The sequence below is a fragment of the Physeter macrocephalus genome, chromosome 9, assembly GCF_002837175.3.
Source record: "Physeter macrocephalus isolate SW-GA chromosome 9, ASM283717v5, whole genome shotgun sequence".
In the NCBI taxonomy this organism is placed as follows: domain Eukaryota; kingdom Metazoa; phylum Chordata; class Mammalia; order Artiodactyla; family Physeteridae; genus Physeter; species Physeter macrocephalus.
In genome coordinates this window covers 88,124,815-88,136,732 of record NC_041222.1, presented here as the reverse complement: position 1 = coordinate 88,136,732, position 11,918 = coordinate 88,124,815, and the positions used below count along the sequence as shown (strand labels likewise).

Here is an 11,918-nt window from a genome sequence, read left to right as displayed (position 1 = left end):
CAGTACGCGAGCCTCTCACTGTTGTGGCCTCTCCCGTTGTGGAGCACAGGCTCCGGACGCGCAGGCTCAGCGGCCATGGCTCACGGGCCCAGCCGCTCTGCGGCATGTGGGATCTTCCCGGACCGGGGCATGAACCCGTGTCCCCTGCATCAGCAGGCGGATTCTCAACCACTGCGCCACCAGGAGCCACCAGGGAAGCCCTATCTTCATTCTAGAAGGCATCTTTTCTTTGCAGTTGTCAAGCTGCCTTTCTTTCACTGAACCATTGAAATCCCACCTGCATCACAAGTGTTTCCACCATGGAATAGGACTACTTTTGAAATTTTCCTTTATCTCCTTCTCCATTCCAACCTTCAGGACCCCATGTATGCCCCCTCCCCAACTCTAGGGACAGTAATGTGTGCAGAGAGTAGCAATTCTGTCCTGTGTGGGGACAGCCACAGAGATGCAGGCCTGTTGTGCAGACAAAGTCTTGGTGCATCCTTTTAAACCAGCTTCTCACATTAGTTTAGTGCACTTTGGGTGGTAAATTTGAAAGTCAGCTCAATCTGTGTTGGAAGGAGACGTATGCAAAAGCATCAGACATTCTCATATTAACCTCATTGATTCAGGATTTTTTGTCCAATTCCTACTGAATTTGCTTAATTTCTCAACACAAAGCTATAAAGATAATAATAAGTTTTCTAAAACTCCTGGTAAAAGAGTGAAATCGACATGTCAAACTGGGCTTATGTCCTCCGGCTGCCTTCTCAGGCTCCTGTCTCCACTGATAGGACTTGAAATCTTCTCACCACCAGGCATGATGGCAGGTCCCTTTTTGCTCCTCATCGGAGTAGTGGATAGGAATGCTGGTCCTGGATTAGAAACACCTGGGTTTTCGGCTTCGAATCACAGCAACATCTCTTAGCGGCTGGATAAGTGAAAGTCACTTTACCTTTCTGGGCCTCACTGCTTACCAGCAGGTTGAATTAGACATTCTCCAAGATCCTTTCTCCCTCTAATATCTCTGGCGTCCTTAAACATGTTTCTAAGAAACTTATGATTTGGGACTAGCAATTTCCTAATAATCAGTACAGACTTGACCACTGCGGCCCTCGCCTTGGACATACTTCCTGCCTAAGCTACAGGATGGCTGGCCCAGCTCCCAGGGCAACAGTGAAGACCAAAGAAGCCCCAAGCCTGCCATTCATGCGTGCTCTAGAGAGCTCCTCTCCCTCCTCCTTCCTGTCACTTCCTTCACAGCTATGACCATCAGCTGATTGGTGTTGCTAAAAAAAAAAGAAAGAAAAAAAGGAAGTGGTGGACTACCCCTTCAAGTAAATACAGCAGCTATAAATGCAGAGAAAGAAAAGAAACAGCATTGAAAACAATAACATAGAATATAAATCCATAACCACGCTGGGGACCAAAGGAGGCATATTACTAGTGGGCTGGAAACTACTGCTATCGTTGAAGGAAGCAAAGCAAGATGGGCTCAAACTGAAGAGGGAAACCACAGCATAAGTGCAGGCAGCTGGGGATGGCTGTGAAGAGCCAAGGGTGTGGTGCCTTGGAAATGACAAAGCCTGGGTGGGATGGGGTGAGGGAGAAGCAGAGCGGGAAGCAGGCAGGCAGCCAAGCCCTCTCCAACTCCTCAGCTGCCGGCATCCCTAAGAGCAACAGGAGTCCCTCTGTAGGAAAGACGTGCGTTTGGAGAGGCAGGGTATGGCCACATCCATGAAGAACAGAGAGCACTTGCACCCCCCCCACCCCACTGGTTACTGGCTCATCCTGCCCTGCTCACGTCTCACCTTCCTCACATCTCATGGGGGACAGGTTACAAGAGGGCCATGCAACACACACAGCATTAAAAGACTAACTCCTAGGGCACCTCAAAAACAAGACCAGCATACATCCTAGAAGTACCAAGCACATCAGGAAAGCTAACTGCACAAAGGAAGGCACCCAATGGGCAAACAGATGAGTAGGTGTCAAAGAAGACAGAGGTCATGGAGCAAGGAGAGAACATCTATGCTGGAACCAGTAATAAAAACAAGTATTAGGCAAGAGCCTAATGTATCACTTAAAAAATAAATAACTACCCTCTGTGCTTGCTAAAATATAAATGACTCAATCGATGGCCTGAATAACAGGATGGACAGGGCTGAAGATCTTTCTTGAGAAAGTGATTAACCTGTCAGTTCCATGAAATGCAATGAAAAGGGTAAAACAGAGGGAAAGAATGAAAGAAAAAGTGCATTCCCTGCAGCTTTGTTTACAGTATCAAAAATTAGAAAAATATCCTAAATGTCTATCAATAAACAATCATATTTTTCACCCTGGAATAAAGCATGATGATCACTGATAGGAAGGGCTCCCCCAATCCTGTTTATTCAAAAAAGAAAGTTGCAGGATGATATTGGTGTTAAGAAGGCACACACAAACACACACACACACACACACACACACACACACCACCACCAACACTACATCGTCTAAAAATACACACATATATACACATGCATGAATGCACAGGATGAAAGATTAGAAGAATATGCACCAAGTTGCCCTCCCTCAGTGGGGATGGGCTGGGGCTGAGGGTGGTGGTTAAGGAGGGCTTCAATGTCGCCTGTTATATCTGAATTCTTCACCAATGGATATGTACTTAGACATCAGTTATGCAATTTAACACTTTTCAAAAAGAAAGTGATAGAAAGTTCTCCCATCTTGGAGGTCAGAGAAACTAACTTCAGAGACAGTACTTACTCATCTGTGACCTATTTGGGACTGCTCTTATTAGCCTCCAGCCAAGACTACAGGGGCAGACTCCCAGAGCCACCCACCTGGGAGAGACTGTGACAGTTATACCAGTTCTAACCACAGGCCAGGTATGGGCACTGCACGCATGATCTCCACCGTACATCACAGTGAAATCCTCTGCAATCCTTCCATCTACAAAAACTAAAAACAGTAGCTTGAAAACACAGTGGGATTTGAACCCAGTGGGACCTCAGCCCCCCTACTCTCAACCACTGTTGATAAAAATATTCCGTGACTGTGCCTTTGAAGCATTAGGGCAATCAAGTGATTCAAATACTCTTAGCATTTTGGGACTTCCCTGGTGGCGCAGTAGTTAAGAATCTGCCTGCTAACGCAGGGGACACGGGTTCGAGCCCTGGTCCGGGAAGATCCCATGTGCCGCGGAGCAACTAAGCCCGTGTGCCACAACTACTGAGTCTGTGCTCTAGAGCCCGCGAGCCACAACTACTGAGCCCAAGCGCCACAACTGCCGAAGCCCATGCGCTCTAGGGCCCGTGCTCCGCAACAAGAGAAGCTACCTCAATGAGAAGCCCGCAAGCTGCAACGAAGAGTAACCCCCGCTCGCTGAGAGAGAGCCCGCACGCAGCAACGAAGGCCCAACACAGCCAAAAAATAAATTAATTAATTAAAAAAAATATTCTTAGCATTTAAGAGGCATTCTGCCTCCACCTAAGCAAAGCCCGAGGATCTTGTAAAGGGGCAGCAGGTTACCCAGTGTTTCCCAAAGTGGACTTCGGAAGTCCTGGTCCCCATGGTGCTCCAAGAACCAATGCATCCTATGACCACAGGGGTGTAAGAGTTCAGTGACATATGTCCTGACCATGCACAACATCTGCACAACGGCTCTGAACAAGCCCACAACAGTTACCCTGCTTACTCAACTTTATTCTGTCTCTCATTTCACTCTCTTGAACAAGGAAAGCTTCCTCGGGAATACCATTTAAAATTGCACAGCACCCACTTCAGAAATCCAGGGAATCAAGGCTGGCCATCTGATTAAAGCCCTGTGGATTCCCCAGTCCCAGGAAAATACATAGTCCCATCAGTCAGATAATAAACCATCAGGGTCAGAGCAAATACAGAGGTGACACTGAGACTGATTTAAAACGTAGCTTCTAACCGCTAAATTGGAGCTAAAAGTAATCTTTCGCGAAGCATGATTCAGAATATGTCCTGACAGGAGAAATTATAAAAGTTCCAAAAGCTACAAAAAGTAATAAGTTATATAAATAAGCAAATATCATAGAAATTAAAAGTTTGGGGAAAATGTTTTCAACAATTATGACAATGGATTTACAATGGATTTGAAAGCTACATGAATGTTGATAAGAGTTAAGACTCCAAAAAGTATACAGGGCAGCAACTTGCAGGAAATATATTTAGCTAACCAACTCCCCAAAATATGCTTCAGTTATTAATAGGTGTGTAGCAAGACTGAAAAGAAACTGTCAGACTGGCATAAGGAGGCAGAGGGTTCCAGAAAAAGAGAGAAATGGAATTGATAGGTTGCTTGGTATATTTGACTCAGTGGGAAACTGAGTCAAGTTGGGGGGGTGGTGTTTAGCTTTGTGTCAGAGAGTTGGGGAGAGTATTGTAACAGGCATAGGACCAACTGAGAAAACACAAAAATGAAACAAGAGTTTACGCCAGGAAAAACAACATGGAGTAAATGAAAGAAAATGGAACTATATTATATACTGTGCTCTAGCAGTAAATATAACCACAACAAGGTAAACAAACACCAAATAGCATCTTATCCCTAAATTATAGAAAGATTATTCTGGGTAATAAGAGTCTAGGACTGCTATGCACTTATTTCTCAGAGTAGGAAGTCAGGAGACACTGTCTAAAACTGATACATTAAAAAAAAAAGCGCAAGTGAACATAACATCAGGAAATAAGAAGGAAAATTCTAGAAGAAAGAGCAAAAAGATTAAAAGATTGCTTTTGGGGAGCAGTACTAGAGCATTGGAAGGTATTGTTATAAATTGAAATTAAATAAACAGATTAACTCTGGTTGCACCAAAAGATTTCCATGACAAGTGAACAGAAATGGATAGATTTAATAACTTGTTGGGCTGACCAAGACAGCATGAAGATTTAGCAATTAAGACAAAGAGATGGAGTGGGAATGTAGGAGGTTAATTGCTGGACATTCAAATGCTCCTTGTAGCCATTCTGAGTATAACTAAACAAACCAATATTTAAATTGTGACTTTTCCTAACACTTCGCCAGTGGCCCTCTTCCTTCCTTCCACACTCCCCCCATTGACTGTATCCAGGCCTGAGCCTCACTGACCCTGACATCAGTCCTACACTCTCCTGTCAATCCTGCTGCCTGCCCAGCCTCTGCTCAGATCAAAGATGTGACACTCAGCATGCCAATCTGGAAGCCCAGTGTCCTCCCACATCTGTGCTCCCCTCCAGGGCTCCAGCACAGCACTGAGGGGTACTGCCTTCTCCAGTTTCAGGAGCCAGGACTCCAGGGTCAGAGCCAGGTACCCCCAGGACAGAGGATGCTGCTTACCAGATACTGTCCATCGTAAAAGCTTTCAGTACTTCCCCCTTAGTAATTGAGGTGTTAACATTATTCTAAATCATCCTCACCTTCCTCTTCCCATAATCATCCTCTGGCAGCCACCAAAACAAATACACAGTTTCCCAGAAACAAAAGAATCAAGAAAGAGTCATTTTTGATTTGTTAAACCTACTACAATAGAAACTAAATATTCTTCCTTCTACTGGTATTTTTGGCAGTGGTTAAATTTGACTATACTTAAGATTCCAATGCAACCACCTTTCAGGATTCATAGGGCAAAACTTACATAACTCTTAAAGGCAAAAAAAAAAAAAAAATTTAAACCGACGCAGGCTAACATTTTGCCAGACAAAATTATAAGCTAGTAGAAAATTTTCCTGCTAATATAAAGTCAAAATGAATGAATAAACTTTTCCTTTAAAATCCAATCAGCCTAGTTTTTTTAATCTTCCTACAATTCCTCAGTTTAAAAAAACTCTCTTTTTCTGAGTGGAAAAAAAAGAAAACCCAACTTGTTCAATTCCAAGGTAGAAGAGTAAGATGGTAAGATATAATTAAGTCAGGCAATTTAATTTCAATCTCTCTTTAAGACTCTGCTTTTTGATTTCAACTGTTGTAAAAGAAAAGCAATGTTCAGTGTGCAGACATTTTTTAAAAATTCTTACCCAAAGGCCTAAGTTCCTAATTTTCTCTCTACTCATTTGCAGCTAAATCAATCCAGAAGTGGAAGAAAGTGTTGGGGGGCAGGGTGGTGGTGAGTTAGGGAATCGTTGGAAAAAATATCTATTTGGTGAAAAGCTGAGAAAGCAAAAATTAGCTCAGATTGTACAAAGTACCCGGCCATTCCTTAGGTACAGATAACAGACAGAGATAGAACAAGCTGCAAAGTGAACAGAAAACAGTATTTCTTCCAAGGCCATGCTGTAGCTGTGAAGGGTGGTAATAGCCCTTCTTTAAGTAACTACTGCCTTCTTTCTCTAGAATCAGACTGTCAGAAACTTTGCTGTTGGAAAGTCTCTCAGTAAGGATGAAACATCCTATTCTCAATTGGAGGATCTGTATTTTGATTGTTAACACTGAAAACTCAGGGAAGTCTTGCTATTTCAGGCTTCCTGGAAAGGGGGGAACTACCCATCTAATTACTGGAAAGTGTGAGTTGTTGGGCAGTAGAAATGTAATTTGCTTTCAAAAGCCAACAGTAGCTTGACAGAATCTAATACAGAATCAGTCCCATAGCCCTAACTCCAAAAACCGCTGAAAAACAAGGTTTTTTTGGTGAGTTTTACAGGGAACCTCATTTAGTGACATTGACACACAGCTATTTGTAGCCTCTCTTTATTCCACTTAGTGAGACTTTTCACACTGTTTGTGCAGAAATATTAACGTGTGGGATTATAGGATGCTTCCCAGGCTGTGTTGGAGTGGTGTGTAACATATGGCATCAGTATGTATGCAGACCTTTCTAAATTCTGAGAAATGTCTTTCTCAAGGCTGAAATTCAGATTCTAAATTTGAATTGTAAATTCTCAAAAATCCTGAATTCCAAAACATATCTTGGCACAAGGGTTTTGGATAATGATTATGGATATGCTATGTGCTAAGTGATGTCCTACTAAGAAGTGTTTGGTTTAATAGAGAAATCAGACCTGCACTTAGAATACTAAATATGAACCTAAAGAAGCCTAAGGTAAGTTATTTCTGAAATGCAAATCTAGCGATAAAATGATCTTTCTGACAATTGTATCCCTCAGGAAAGGTAAAGAGCTAAACTATACACCTCACTTTTATCCTTGGCTTAAAACATTAAAAACATTCTGGTTATTAAGATGATTTATAAAATCCTACATATTGAAGCACTCCAAATACAAAGAATATAAATATTTCTATTTTACTGCAAAATTTCCCTAAACAGATCAAAAGTTCGATGTAGACAGAACAAAATAATTTGATTTAAAAAAATATATATATATACATTTTTTTTTTTTTTTTTCGGTACGCGGGCCTCTCACTGCCGTCGCCTCTCCCGTTGCGGAGCACAGGCTCCGGACGCGCAGGCCCAGCGGCCATGGCTCCCGGCCCAGCGGCTCCGCATCCCGGACCGGGGCACGAACCCGCATCCCCTGCATAGGCAGGCGGACTCCCTACCACTGCGCCACCAGGGAAGCCCTGATAAAATAGTTTTAGTAGACAAGATTTCTCACTTAAAATACCTAATACTTTACAAGTATTTAAACCTTTTACCTCAAAGACAAACATATCCACGCACTGTTTGGCCTTTTTTTTTTTTTTTTTTTTTTTTTTGCAGGGAGAGGGAGGCGTGGTATGCACATCAGTGAATTAAATTGCATTTAAGTAAAATGCCACCTGTGTAATAGCAATGGATTTGTTCTTACTAAAACAAAGAAAACAAATACTAGAATCAATTCCATTCCTTTCAGAAATTCTCCATCATCCCATGATTTTTCTTTTTTAACGTGAAGATTCAGATGTGACAATTTGAATCTCCAAGTCTTTAAACTACATCTCCAAGTCTTTTAATTACACACTGAAATGCCTCCAGGGTTTAAGAAAATGAACAACTCCAGTCAACAGCTTTACTTGGGTTAAACGGGAATCTTTGGCAAGTCAGGCAAACTCATTAAAATCACCCGCAATCCTGTTTCCAAAGGCCACCTGGCAGGATGGCATATGGGCCTTTTGATCACCAGTCGGGAACGTCTTGGGTTAATGACTGGGAAGCCTCCGCACCGTGAATGAGATTCTCTTTCCCAAGCAACTGCACCTCAAACAGCCAAAAGATTGAAACTCTTAACTTCTCCAATGATTGTCTTGCTAGTTCTTGATATTCAAACAAACCAAAAAAAATCGCTTTTGTATCGTTATTTAGGTAGGTTTTGAAGCCATACGGCCAAAAATATCTTTAACTCAAATTCACATTTTACTACACAAAACTTCCCTGCTCTTCAAGTCATTCACTGGCTGATGAAGTTATTTTACCATGAAAATGTGAAAATAAAGGCAATCATGCTACATTTTCGTAGTGGTTCAAAAAGTTTCATATTTTTATGCAACTGCTCTTTCTGTGGTAAAAGCATGAATAAAACCTTTGCAGACATATGAACATCCCTACATTGAGCCACTTCGACAAACACAGTGGAATTTTCCAGCGGATTCTGTAAATGGCCAAACGAAAATGTGTCCTCTCCGAGACCCGACACGGAGTTTCTTGTGCCTGCGGACTCCAGCTAAGTCTCCCAGGACCCAGCCGCTTCCGCACTTCCTGCGCTCGCGGCAGCACCTGAAGTTTTGGCGTCTCAGCACAGGCCCCCACCCACGGGCCCGGCTCCCCGTACAAAAGCTGGACCCCAAGAGGCACTAACTAGTTTTAGGAGAAAAGCTGGCACAACTGACTAGTTTTCAATAGAAAAATTTTATCAAATGTTCCCTCCGATTTTCAAAGCAGGAGGGCCCTAGGCGTACCCGTCTGCGTTTGCATAGGCGCACAGACCTTGTGCCGGCCAAGGAGTAAGGGCCGCATCCTCCCCTCTCGCGGCGCCTTCTCCCCTTTCACGCCGCCTTCCCAAGCCTAAAGGTGCGTCCCGACGGCCCAAGCGGAGAGAGCGCGCGGCCACACCTACCTGAGTCAGGTGAGGCCAGGGTGGGACGCGGGTCTCCGGGTACCGGACTGGCGCGATCGAGGGGGCAGCTCTGGGCGCAGGGCCGAGCAGCCCCCTCCTCCTCGCTGCTCCCGCCGCCGGAGTCGCCTCAGTCGCCTAGTGCACGGCGCTTCCTCATTTTGGGCAACTTCCTTAACGCTCCCGGGCAGGCCCCGCACTTCCTCCCGGCCGCCGCGCTCCACCGCCCCGGGACCGCCCCGCCGCCCTTGCGCCTCGAGCGCCCAGTGTGCCATGTGCGCCCCCAGCGCCCAGGGCAGGGCAGCGGCGGCCGGAGCGCGCGGGAACCCAGCCCGCGGGGTTGGCCTACGAGGCGGGAGGCCGGAGGGGAGAAGAGGGAGGAGCCGGGTGGGCGCTCCTTGCCAATTCCCGGGCGCAGAAGGCCCGGACAAGGGGGCTTCATACCAAAAAAGGGCGCGCGGCCAACAACAGGAGCCTCTTGTCACCTGGCCTGCTTGCTGCCTGATCCTTCGAAGGACCGACAGGCACTGAGGGGCACGCTAATTTGCGGTGCAATTGCTTGGGAGGAGAATCTTGTTCACTGTGCGGGTATTCCCAGTCACCAACCCAAGACGCTTCTGCTGACTGGTGATCAGAAGGCCTCTGTCATCCTGCCAGGTGGCTTCTGCCTTAGGTGAACCTCAGATTTTATAGCGCACCTTTGGGTGAGACCAGCCTGTCCAACAAGGCAGTTTTCTGAGGGCTTTAATTATTACGAGGTTCTTGACAGTTAGTTAAACTTGCTTCCTTCTTACCCACGAACGGTTCTGTTTCATCCTAATTAAAGTTTCATCCTTCTCCGTAGTCTTTACAATAGTTTAAAAACACCTACGTGGTTCCCCTCCCCCCTTTTTTTCTGTTAACCCTCTTTAAAATTTTCCCATAAAACAGTTTCAAGCCCCTCACATTCTTGGTAACAGTGGCTAACAGTGCCTGTTTTAAAAAGCTGTACCTGAACCGAAATACAATCAATAAAATAAAATATATAGTGTGTTAGATTATAATTGCCATGGAGAAAAATAACGTGATAGGAAGCATTTACACTTGGTTGGAGCCCCTCAGCATTTTCCACTGGGACATTCTCTTCCATTTATTTTTGCCACTAAATTGTTATTCCAAGTGAAAGATTTTTATTATGGTTATATTTGTTAACCACTGGACTTAATTTTACTGCAAATAACCAGTGAAATATCCATTGTTGTCTAAACAGAGGCTGCAGATCCTCTGGCAATATTGTTGGAAATGGGCAGGAGGGTGATCTGTCTTGCTTTTACTAAGATTACAACGTTTCCTTGGGGAATGCTAGTGGAAGGTGAGATGGAGGTTTGGATCCATCTCTAAGCCACCCTTTAGCATTGCTGCAGTCCTTCCCACCTTTGAGTCATCTTGAAAGTTAATTAGTATGCTTTTAATGATTTTTTTAAATGTTAAAATCATCACACAAATGCCTAGAAAAAGAATCCTCCTAAAAGTCAACACACATTTCTCCCAGCCTTTCTTCCTTCACCCCATGTGCCATTTCCTTTTGCTGACTTTGCTTTTTATCTTTCATTGAAATAAATCTTAGCTGTGATTATATGCTTTGTTAGGAAGCCTTCCTAACAAAGCCCTGCACCCAGAGGGTCTCAGGGACTCCTGACACCTTTACTTTTTAAAGTCTCCTGTTACCTGGAGGTCTTTTATTTTTATATTTCTTTGAAAATAGTAAATGTATATTTTATATGTGGTTTTGCTGTGTTAATTTCACCTTATGAAGTCTTTAATGTATACTTATGTTGTCTGAGTGTTACCATTGGTTCTTGCTCATGGTGCCTGGCTTCCTTGTGTATTTGGTTACATTGGATGTTAGCCACTCATTGTGCTTGAAAAATTATTTGTGGAGATTAATTGAGGCCTAGGGAGAAGGTACTTTCTTTCAGAAAGAATTTGCCTTTGCTTCTGTCAGAAGCCTAGGGTGCAACTGTGTTTGGACAATTTAAGGTAAATTCTCAGCTTATGTGTTTTGGGACCACCTAGGTGATATGAATCTGGGCTGGAAATTTGGGCACAATTTTGGTTAGCTGATGGTTACTGTTTCTCAAGCATTCATTTCTTATGCTCTGTGCTCTGCTCTGTGCTTCCATTTACATTTCTTTTAATCTTTTGAGGCCATGTTTTTTGTATTCCATGCTTTCTCTCTCTTAGTTCACTCCATCATTTTGGTGGAACACAATCTTCAGGAGTTTCCTGAGAAGCAGAAGTAGGTATTTTTTTCCTGTACACAGATATTTATTTTTTAAAAAACGTATTAACAAGTAGATACGTTACAGTTCATATGACTCCACCAGGGGAAGCGTGTCTTTAAAATACTTTAGGCAATCATATATTTCTAATGGCCCTACTACTCCCAAAGAGAGTCCATATTTAACATCCCTATGTTAATTATCAATACCTGGGGTGGGTATGTTGCCACTGATAAGAGAAGCCATGTAGTGGTGGCCTCCAATGTGGTTAGAATTCTAGCTGACCACTAACTGGGATGTGAATCCCAGATAAGGGAAGTGGAAGTAGGTATTTTAAAGATCTTCCATATCCCCAAAGTTTCTACCTTCAAGTTTGATTGATGGTTTAGATTGTAATTACACTTTTTTCTTCTCTCAAGATTTGAGAGAGAATTATCAGGATTTTGTAGACTCGCAAGATGTAGTTTTTGGGAGGTGGGGACATGACCTCATTGTGATACTCTCAAACTTCTGTTTTATAGATGAGCCAGCACTTTCCTAAATTCATCCAGTTAAGCACTTCTCCTTTTCTTGTTTGGTTACTATTGGTAACTTACATTTTTATTTCTCCCCCTTCCTTTTTTTACTGGGGAGGGGTAGAAGGGAGGTGTGGGTGAAAGAGGAGGAAGCGTTCTTTATTTTTTT

At 43.6% G+C, this 11,918-nt stretch overlaps 1 protein-coding gene across 1 annotated transcript in view; it reads right to left on the bottom strand.

Annotated features, from left to right (window-relative positions):
* Positions 1-9,024, bottom strand: part of SYK (spleen associated tyrosine kinase) — a 94,631-nt gene extending 85,607 nt beyond the window's left edge. Inside the window, exon 1 of the mRNA XM_007122546.3 lies at positions 8,977-9,024. The gene's annotated coding sequence lies outside the window, so the exon portion shown is untranslated. The remainder of the gene's footprint in view (positions 1-8,976) is intronic.
* Positions 9,025-11,918: the final 2,894 nt, after the last annotated feature.